This window comes from Pan paniscus, chromosome 2 (genome assembly GCF_029289425.2).
Source record: "Pan paniscus chromosome 2, NHGRI_mPanPan1-v2.0_pri, whole genome shotgun sequence".
Lineage (NCBI taxonomy): Eukaryota > Metazoa > Chordata > Mammalia > Primates > Hominidae > Pan > Pan paniscus.
Window position 1 is genome coordinate 132,358,450 of NC_085926.1, and position 8,111 is coordinate 132,366,560.

General features: G+C 39.7%; 1 pseudogene; it reads left to right on the forward strand.

The window, feature by feature from the left end:
• The first annotated feature begins 4,869 nt into the window (after nucleotides 1-4,869).
• On the forward strand, nucleotides 4,870-5,822 carry LOC100993272 (high mobility group protein B3-like; annotated as a pseudogene).
• Nucleotides 5,823-8,111: the final 2,289 nt, after the last annotated feature.

The following is an 8,111-nucleotide window of genomic DNA, read 5'->3' on the forward strand; positions in this document are numbered from 1 at the left end:
GGGCAGGGAGCCAGGAGGATCACTATAAATAGAGTCCACCTTCTCCATTCTTCTCACTGAGCCACTTCTGAGCTTTCCAAAACAACTGCAGCAGCAGCAGCTGCCGCTTCAGCAGCCACAGAAGTGTTGGTGTCACCAGGACACAGCCTCAGGTAAGAGAAGGGGCATGGCTGCAGAGGGGCAAAGTCTGAGGGGCTGTGTTGGTGCTGAGCTTCAGGGCAGCCTTATGAGAAATACCTACAGAGGTCTCATAATAAAAGAGAAAATGTAACAATTTCTTGGAAAATTTTTTTTAAAAACAGAGCTTCATTCTAAAAGGAAATGTCTCACATGGATCTTATGCAGAGAAGCCTGAGCGACTTGCAATTTTAACAATGGTTTTGTCATAGATGTAAAGGTAACTTTTTTGATGATTTTTTTGTTAATAGAAGAGCTTAATAGAAGACCTTAAATGAGGTTCTGGACCAGTGATGCTGAGAGGGCCACCATTTCTACGCACTCTCTATGACAGAGGATGCAGGAGCAGAACATGCTAGGGTCTCCTTCTCCTACACAGGGCTCATGGAGAGATGCTGATGAGGACAGACTTCTAGGTAGGAGAGGATAAGGTTCTGGGTGGGGAACCTGGAGCCCTCAGGGAACCGGGACAAATGGGAGGAGTCTCCATAGCCACCTTCTGTCTGATTGCATCAAAGGAAGACTGCTACCGAGTGATGGATGAGCTGGGGTGGGAAGTAGAGCTCTTCATCGCTGGAGGTGTTTAAGCAGAGGCTGGTAAGTCCTTGACAGATACACTGAAGAAAGGTTTCATGAATCAGCTGGGGGATTAAAATATTACATTGGTGCAAAGTTATTTTCATCAGGAAAGACAGGAGGGAGTGTTTCCAAATCTCAGGGTGGAGGTCGGCAACAAATTACTACTGTCTTTGCAGCCACTGATATGCCCCTCCCCAAATTTCAGACAGGACGTCAGTGCAGCTGGTGGTCAAGCATCACGTCCCTTAGGCTACTGGGGAGGAGGAGTTGAAGACCTCTGGGCTGATGCTCTCACCTGGGGTACTTGGAGCAACAAGTAATACTTGGATAACTGTAATGAACTAGAGAAATACTCATTGAGAGCTTCTTAAGAATATTTTAGCCCAGAAAGACAAGGTGAGCTCATGTTTGACAAAAGGCAAGCTTTCCAGGGGTTGGCTGTTTTTCCCCATGCAAGCAGGACCCCACACCCACTGCATCCCCCTTGCCTGGCTGCTTCTGGTTTGTAGGTAATGGAATGCAAAAGATGTGGTTTCAGCAAGTATTTAACACCAGGACAGATGTGGAACTACCTAGATAATGTATATCTCCCATTGCCTGCCTCCGTGTCTCTGTCCAGTGGAATTTTCTGCCAAGAGATTGTTGTCCAGTTTCGTCTCTGTCAGCCACATGTGGCTATTGGGCAATTGTAATGTAGCATGAACACATAAATACATTTTAAACTTAATTTAATTTTCATTGATTTAAATTTAAATAGCCACTTGTAGCTAATAGCTATTGTATTGGACAGTGCAGTGCTGGAACATTCATTCTTTGATAGCAGGAAATGCATTTTTAAAAAGTCTTTGTGTCTCTGGCTTCTTGTATAATGTCCATGAGTAGATATTTAATAAATAAACAATGAAAGAAGATGAGGATGTTCTAGGAGGTTTTTGGAGAAGGCATGGTTGAAATCTGAAGGCAAAAGGGCTGTTTTTAGTAGATTAATGAAGACTTCAAATCACTAGAGTGTTGGCTGGTTTGTCTGCAGTTTTGTTCTCCTCAATGATCTAGGACTTTCTTGCCACTTTAACCATAGCTTTATGCATTTTGATAAATGTGCACAAATGTAGGTATAGAATATCACCATCAAGATATAGGACATTTTCATATCATGAAAAGTTCACTTGTGTCCAGGGTTGGTTTCATGGGTATGCACAACCTGTGCAGTCACACAAGGACATGTGCTCAGAAAGGCCCCACGCTTGATTTACTGCTCTGCTGTTGCTGCCTTGAAATTCTTAATAATTTTTTTAATAAGGGGCCCTGCAAGTTCATTTTGCATTGTGCCCTGCAAATTCTGTGGCTGGTACTGCCTGTATCCTTTTGCGGTCAATCCCCTCCCACCACCCCAGCCTCAGGCAAGAACTGATCTGCTTTTGTCACTATAGGTTAAATTTGTCTTTTTAAAATTTTAATTTATTTTTAAAGACAGGGTCTTGCTCTGTCATCCAGACTGGAGTGCAGTGGTGCAATCATGGCTCACTGCAGTCTTGAACTCCTGGGCTCACGTGATCCTCCTGCCTCAGCCTCTTGGGTAGCTGGGACTACAGCATGCGCCACCACGTCTGGCTAATTTAAGGGTTTTTTTTTTTTGTTTTTTGTTTTTGTTTTTGCAGAGATAGGGTCTTGTTTTGTTGCTCAGGCTGGTCTTAAACTCCTTGTCTTGAACATTCCTCCTTCCTTGGCCTCCTGTTGCATTGGGATTATAGGTGTGAGCCACCACCGGCCCTTGTCTTTATCAGAGTTTCATGTAAATGGAGTCATAAAGTATGTAATTCTTTGTATCTGGTTTCTTTTACTCATAACATTGCTCTTGAGATTCGTCCTTTTTTGTGGTTAGCAATAGTTTGTTCCTTTTTTATTGTTGAATAGTATTCTATTATGTGGATACACCATGATGAGTTTATTCATTCATTTGTGATGGACAGTTGGGTTGTTTACATTAGTTGTCTGTTATAAATTAAGCTGTTACAAGCTTTTGTTTATAAGTCTTTGTGTGGAAAATGTTTTCATTTCTCTTGGGCAAATACCTGGGGATGGAATTGCTGACAGTAGGATAATATATTTTCAACTTTTCAGAAGCTGCCAAATTATTTTCCAAGGTTTTTGTACCACTTAATATTCCTATCAGCAATGTATGAGAGTTCTAGTTGCTTTACATTTTTGTCAGCACATTATATTGTCAGTCTTAAATTTTAGCCACGCTAGTGGCTAAGCTGTGTATTTTATTATGGTCTTACTTTGTGTTTTCCTGTGACTGAAGATTTTGAGCATCATTTTATGTATCTTCTTTTGTGAGGTCTGGCCAAATCTTTTGCCATTGTTTGTTTTCTTTTTATTGAGTTCTTTATATATTTTGGATACAAGTTCTCTGTTAGATTGTGTGTGTGTGTGTGTGTGTGTGTATGTGTGTGTATTAATCTGATACATTTTCTTCCATTCTGTGGCTTGACTTGTCTTTATTTATTTATTTATTTATTATTATTTTTTGAGACAGGGTCTCTCTCTGTCACCCAGCCTGGAGTGCAGTGGCACAATCACAGCTCACTGCAGCCTTGACCTCCTGATCTCAAGTGATCCTCCTGCCTTGGCCTCCCGAGTAGCTGGGACCACGGGTGTGTGCCACCACACCTGGCTAATTAATTCTTATTTTTTTGTAGAGATGGAGTGTCACTACGTTTCCCAGGCTGGTCTTGCACGCCTGGGCTTAAGTGTTCCCCTCTTCCCAGCCTGCTAACATGCTGGGATTGAATGCGTGAGTCACAGCTCCTGGCCAGTCCTGTCATTTTTTAAATAATATCTTTCAAAAATAGACGTATTTTTAACTTTTATGAAATTCAATTTAATGTTTTGTATTTTATGGTTTGTGCTTTTTGATGTCCTATCTAAGAAATTTTGCCTACCCTAAGGTCACAAAAATGTGCTCTTAAGTTTTTCTCTTAGAAGTTTTATAGTTTGTTTTTTATCTTTAGGTCTATGATCTATTTTTCATTAAAAAATAATTGATCACATATGTTTGGCTCCATTTCTGGACTCTGTTTCATTGATTTATATGTCTGTCTTTATGTTAATACCACCTTGTCTTAATAACTATAGAATTATAATAAGTCGTCCAGGCGCTGTGGCTCACGCCTGTAATCCCAGTACTTTGGGAGGCCGAGGCGGGTGGATCACAAGGTCAGGAGATCGAGACCACGGTGAAACCCCGTCTCTACTAAAAATACAAAAAAAAAAAATTAGCTGGGCGCGGTGGCGGGCGCCTGTAGTCCCAGCTACTCAGGAGGCTGAGGCAGGAGAATGGCGTGAACCCGGGAGACGGAGCTTGCAGTGAGCCGAGATCGCGCCACTGCACTCCAGCCTGGGCGACAGAGCAAGACTCCGTCTCAAAAAAAAAAAAAGAATTATAGTAAGTCTTGAAATCAGACAGGGCAAGTATCCCAAAGTTGTTGTTTATAAAAATTGTTTTAACCATTCTAGGTGTTTTGCAGCTTTATATAAATTTTAGAATCAACTTGTCAAGATTGCATTACATCTACAGATCAATTTGGGGAGAACTGATTTTTGATAATATTGTCTTCCAATTCATGTCTATTTATTTAGATGTTTAATTTCTCTCAGCAATGTTTTGTAGTTTTCTGTGCACAAGTATTATACCTTTTTGTTGTTAAGTTATCCCTAAATATAGAATTTTTTAATGGTATTGAGAATGGTATCATAAAATTTCTTTTCCATTGTTCTTGACATTATGTAGACATATATTTGATTTTTGTATGTTGAGCTAGTATTCTATGATCTAAAACTTCTTATTTCTAGTAGCATTTTTGTAGACTCAGGATTTTCTATGTACACAGTCATGTCACATGAGAATAAAGATAGTTTTACTTCTTATTTTCAAATCTACATGACACTTATTTCTTACTTTTCTCTTTCACTGGCTAGAATCTCCTGTATAATGTTGGTTAGAATTGGTAAGAACAGATATTCTTGCTTTGTCCGTGATTTTAGATTAGAACTCATTCCATCTTTTACCATTGAGTATAAAGCTAGTTTAGGTTTGTCATAGATGCCATTCATCAGCTGAGAAAATTCTCTGCTCCTAGTTTGTTGAGAGTTTTTATGGTGAATAGATGTGGAATTTTGTCAAATGGTTTTGTTTGCATTTTTCATTTGTTTTTTATCTTGAGATGATCACCCAGTTGTTCTCTTTTATTCTGTTAACATGGTGAGTTGTGTTGATGAAGTTTTAAATGTTGAATAACCTTTGCATTCCTGGGATAAACTCTATTTGTTTACAACATGTTATTCCTTTTAAAAATCTTAAGGCGTCTCTCGTGGAGGCAGCTAGCTTGAGGCTGGGGAGTGCTGAGCTGCGTGTCATGCCCTGTGCTTGCCCAGACTAGTGAACAATACAGTCAGGATGGCTAAAGCTGACCCCAAGAAACCAAAGGGCAAGATGTCTGCTTATGCCTTCTTTGCGCAGATGTGCAGAGAAGAACATAAGAAGAAAACCCCAGAGGTCCCTGTCAATTTTGCAGAATTTTCCAGGAAGTGCCCTGAGAAGCGGAAGATAATGTCTGGGAAAGAGAAGTCTAAATTTGATGAAATGGCAAAGGTGGATAAAGTATGCTATGATTGGGAAATGAAGGATTACGGACCAGCTAAGGGAGGCATTAGGATCCTTATTCTTGCCTCCGTTAGTTGGTCCCTAATCCTTTGTTTGGATCCCACTGTCTGGATTCTTCCTGCTCTGTTCCGAATTCTGCCCTAATATCAAATCCACAAACCCTGGTATCTCTATTGGAAATGTCGCAAAAAGGCTGGGTGAGATGTGGATTAACATGTAACAGTGAAAAGCCGCCCTACATCACCAAGGCGACAAAGCTGAAGAAGTATGAGAAAGATGTTGCTGACTAAAAGAAAGTTTGATGGTGCAAAGGGTCCTGCTAAGGTTGCCTGGAAAAAACGTGGAAGAGGAAGACAAAGATGACCAGTAGGAAAAAGAGGATGAGAAGGATGAATTTTAAAAACTGTTTATCTGTCTCCATGTGAATACGTTAGAGTAGGGGAGCACCTTAATTAACACATCAAGTGTCTGTTGCCCTCATTAGGTTTAATTACAAAATTTGATCACGATCAGATTGTAGTCTCTCAAAGTGCTCTAGAAATTGTCAGTGGTTTACATGAAATGGCCATCGGTGTCCAGAGCACCCTGAAGCTGTATCAAAATTGTATATATTTCTAAACATTTTTAAAATGAAAAAATAATCTTGTGTTCTCCTCACTCTGCGCACTTTGCTGTTGGTGTGACAAGGCATTTAAAGATGTTTCTCCCCCGCCCCTTTTTTTTAACTTGTAAAGTGGTGTTAACATATAGTTATTGGCTAGAAATCCTGAGTTATCACTGTATATATCTCTAGTTTGTAAAAAGAACAAAACAATTGAGACAAACTCTTGACACTCCTTGCTTGGCATTGAGGCTGCAGGGGAAGATGCCTTTTAGAGGGGTCGTAGCTCATGCACTGTGAGGTTGGACCTGGTGACTGCAGCAGGCATCCATTTAACTTCAGGTTGTCATGTTTCTGTATATAATGACGTAGCATTCTGCCTCCATTCTTAGCTATAGACAAAAGTGGGTCGGCTGGCATGAGAAGTGTTTTTTTGTTTGTTTGTTTTAGTTAAGTGTGATAGTTTTTAAACTGTTTCTTAAACAAACTGTAGAATTCTTCAGTGTCAGCAAAGGGAAGAGCCACTGCATCAATGAAAGTTCAAAAGCCTTCTGTACTTAAACACGCTTTGCAATGTTGTTTTTTTTTTGTATGTTTAGAATGCTGAAATGCTTTTGAAGTTAAATAAACAATATTACAATTTTAAAAATAAAAATAAAATTGGTAGACTCTGCTAATATTTTGTTAGAGATTTTTATGTTATGTTCATGAGGGACATTAGTCTTTAGTTTTCTTACAATATCTTGGTCTGGTTTTGGTATCAGGATAATGTTATCTTCGTTAAACAAATTGGGAAATGTTACCTCCTCTATTTTATGAAAATATTTACCTGAAATTTGTATTATTTCTTTCTGAAATGTTGTAAGGAATTCATCAGTGATGCCATCTAGACCTGGAGTTTTCTTTGTAGGAAGGGATTTATTTACAAATTCAATTTCTTTAATAAGTGTATGGCACTCCAGATTTTTAACTTCTTTTCCAGTTTTGGCAAATCATATTTTTCAAATAATTTGTCTATTTTATCTAAGTTGTCAAATTTATTGGCATAAAGTTCTTCATAATATTCTGTTTTATTTATGCTGTCTTTCTTTTTTTTTTTTTTTTTTTTTTTTTGAGACAGAGTCTCGCTCTGTCGCCCAGGCTGGAGTGTAGTGGCGTGATCTCGGCTCACTGCAAGCTTTGCCCCCTGGGTTCACGCCATTTTCCTGCCTCAGCCTCCCGAGTAGCTGGGACTACAGGCGCCTGCCACCTCGCCCGGCTAATTTTTTTTTGTATTTTTAGTAGAGACAGGGTTTCACCGTGTTAGCCAGGATGGTCTCGATCTCCTGAACTCGTGATCCACCCGCCTGGGCCTCCCAAAGTGCTGGGATTACAGGCGTGAGCCACCGCGCCCAGCCTGTCTTTCGTTCTTGATATCAGTTATTTGTGTTTTCTCTCTTTTCTTCCTGATCGATCTAGCTAATGGTTTATCAATTTTATTATTATTTTTAAAAACCGTCGAATTAAAAAAATTGATATTCTTACTGTTTTTGTCCATTTTCACTGGTTTCCACTCTGATCTTTATTATTTCCTTCTTTCTATTTTGGACTTAATTTGATCTTTATTTTTTAGCTTCTTAAGTTGGAAGCTTAGATAATTGATTTTAGACATTTTTTCCTTTCTAATATAAACATTTAAAGCTATTAATTTTTCCCTATGTACTGCTCTAGCTACCTTGCACAAATGGTATGTTGTGTGTTTATTTTCATCTACTTCAAAATATTTCCTTCATGATTTCTTCTTTGACCTGTACTGTACAGGGAAAAACTCTCTCTCCAACTGAGTTTCCCTCTGCTCTCACACCACACCACCACAACAATCAACACAGAGGAAGACTTCTTGACCAAATGTGTGGGGGAAAGCCCCACACACCAAGCCACAGACACCAGCTGGGTGTCCAATTCAATTCCAACACAATCTACCTGGAGACAGTGTCAGAGCCCACAGGCTGGGGGCTCAGTTCCCAAGATTGCCCCCGACATCTCCCGTTGCAGTCACAAGTCTGGGCCTCCAGAACTTCTGACTGACTGGCTTCAAGTTGGGGTTCC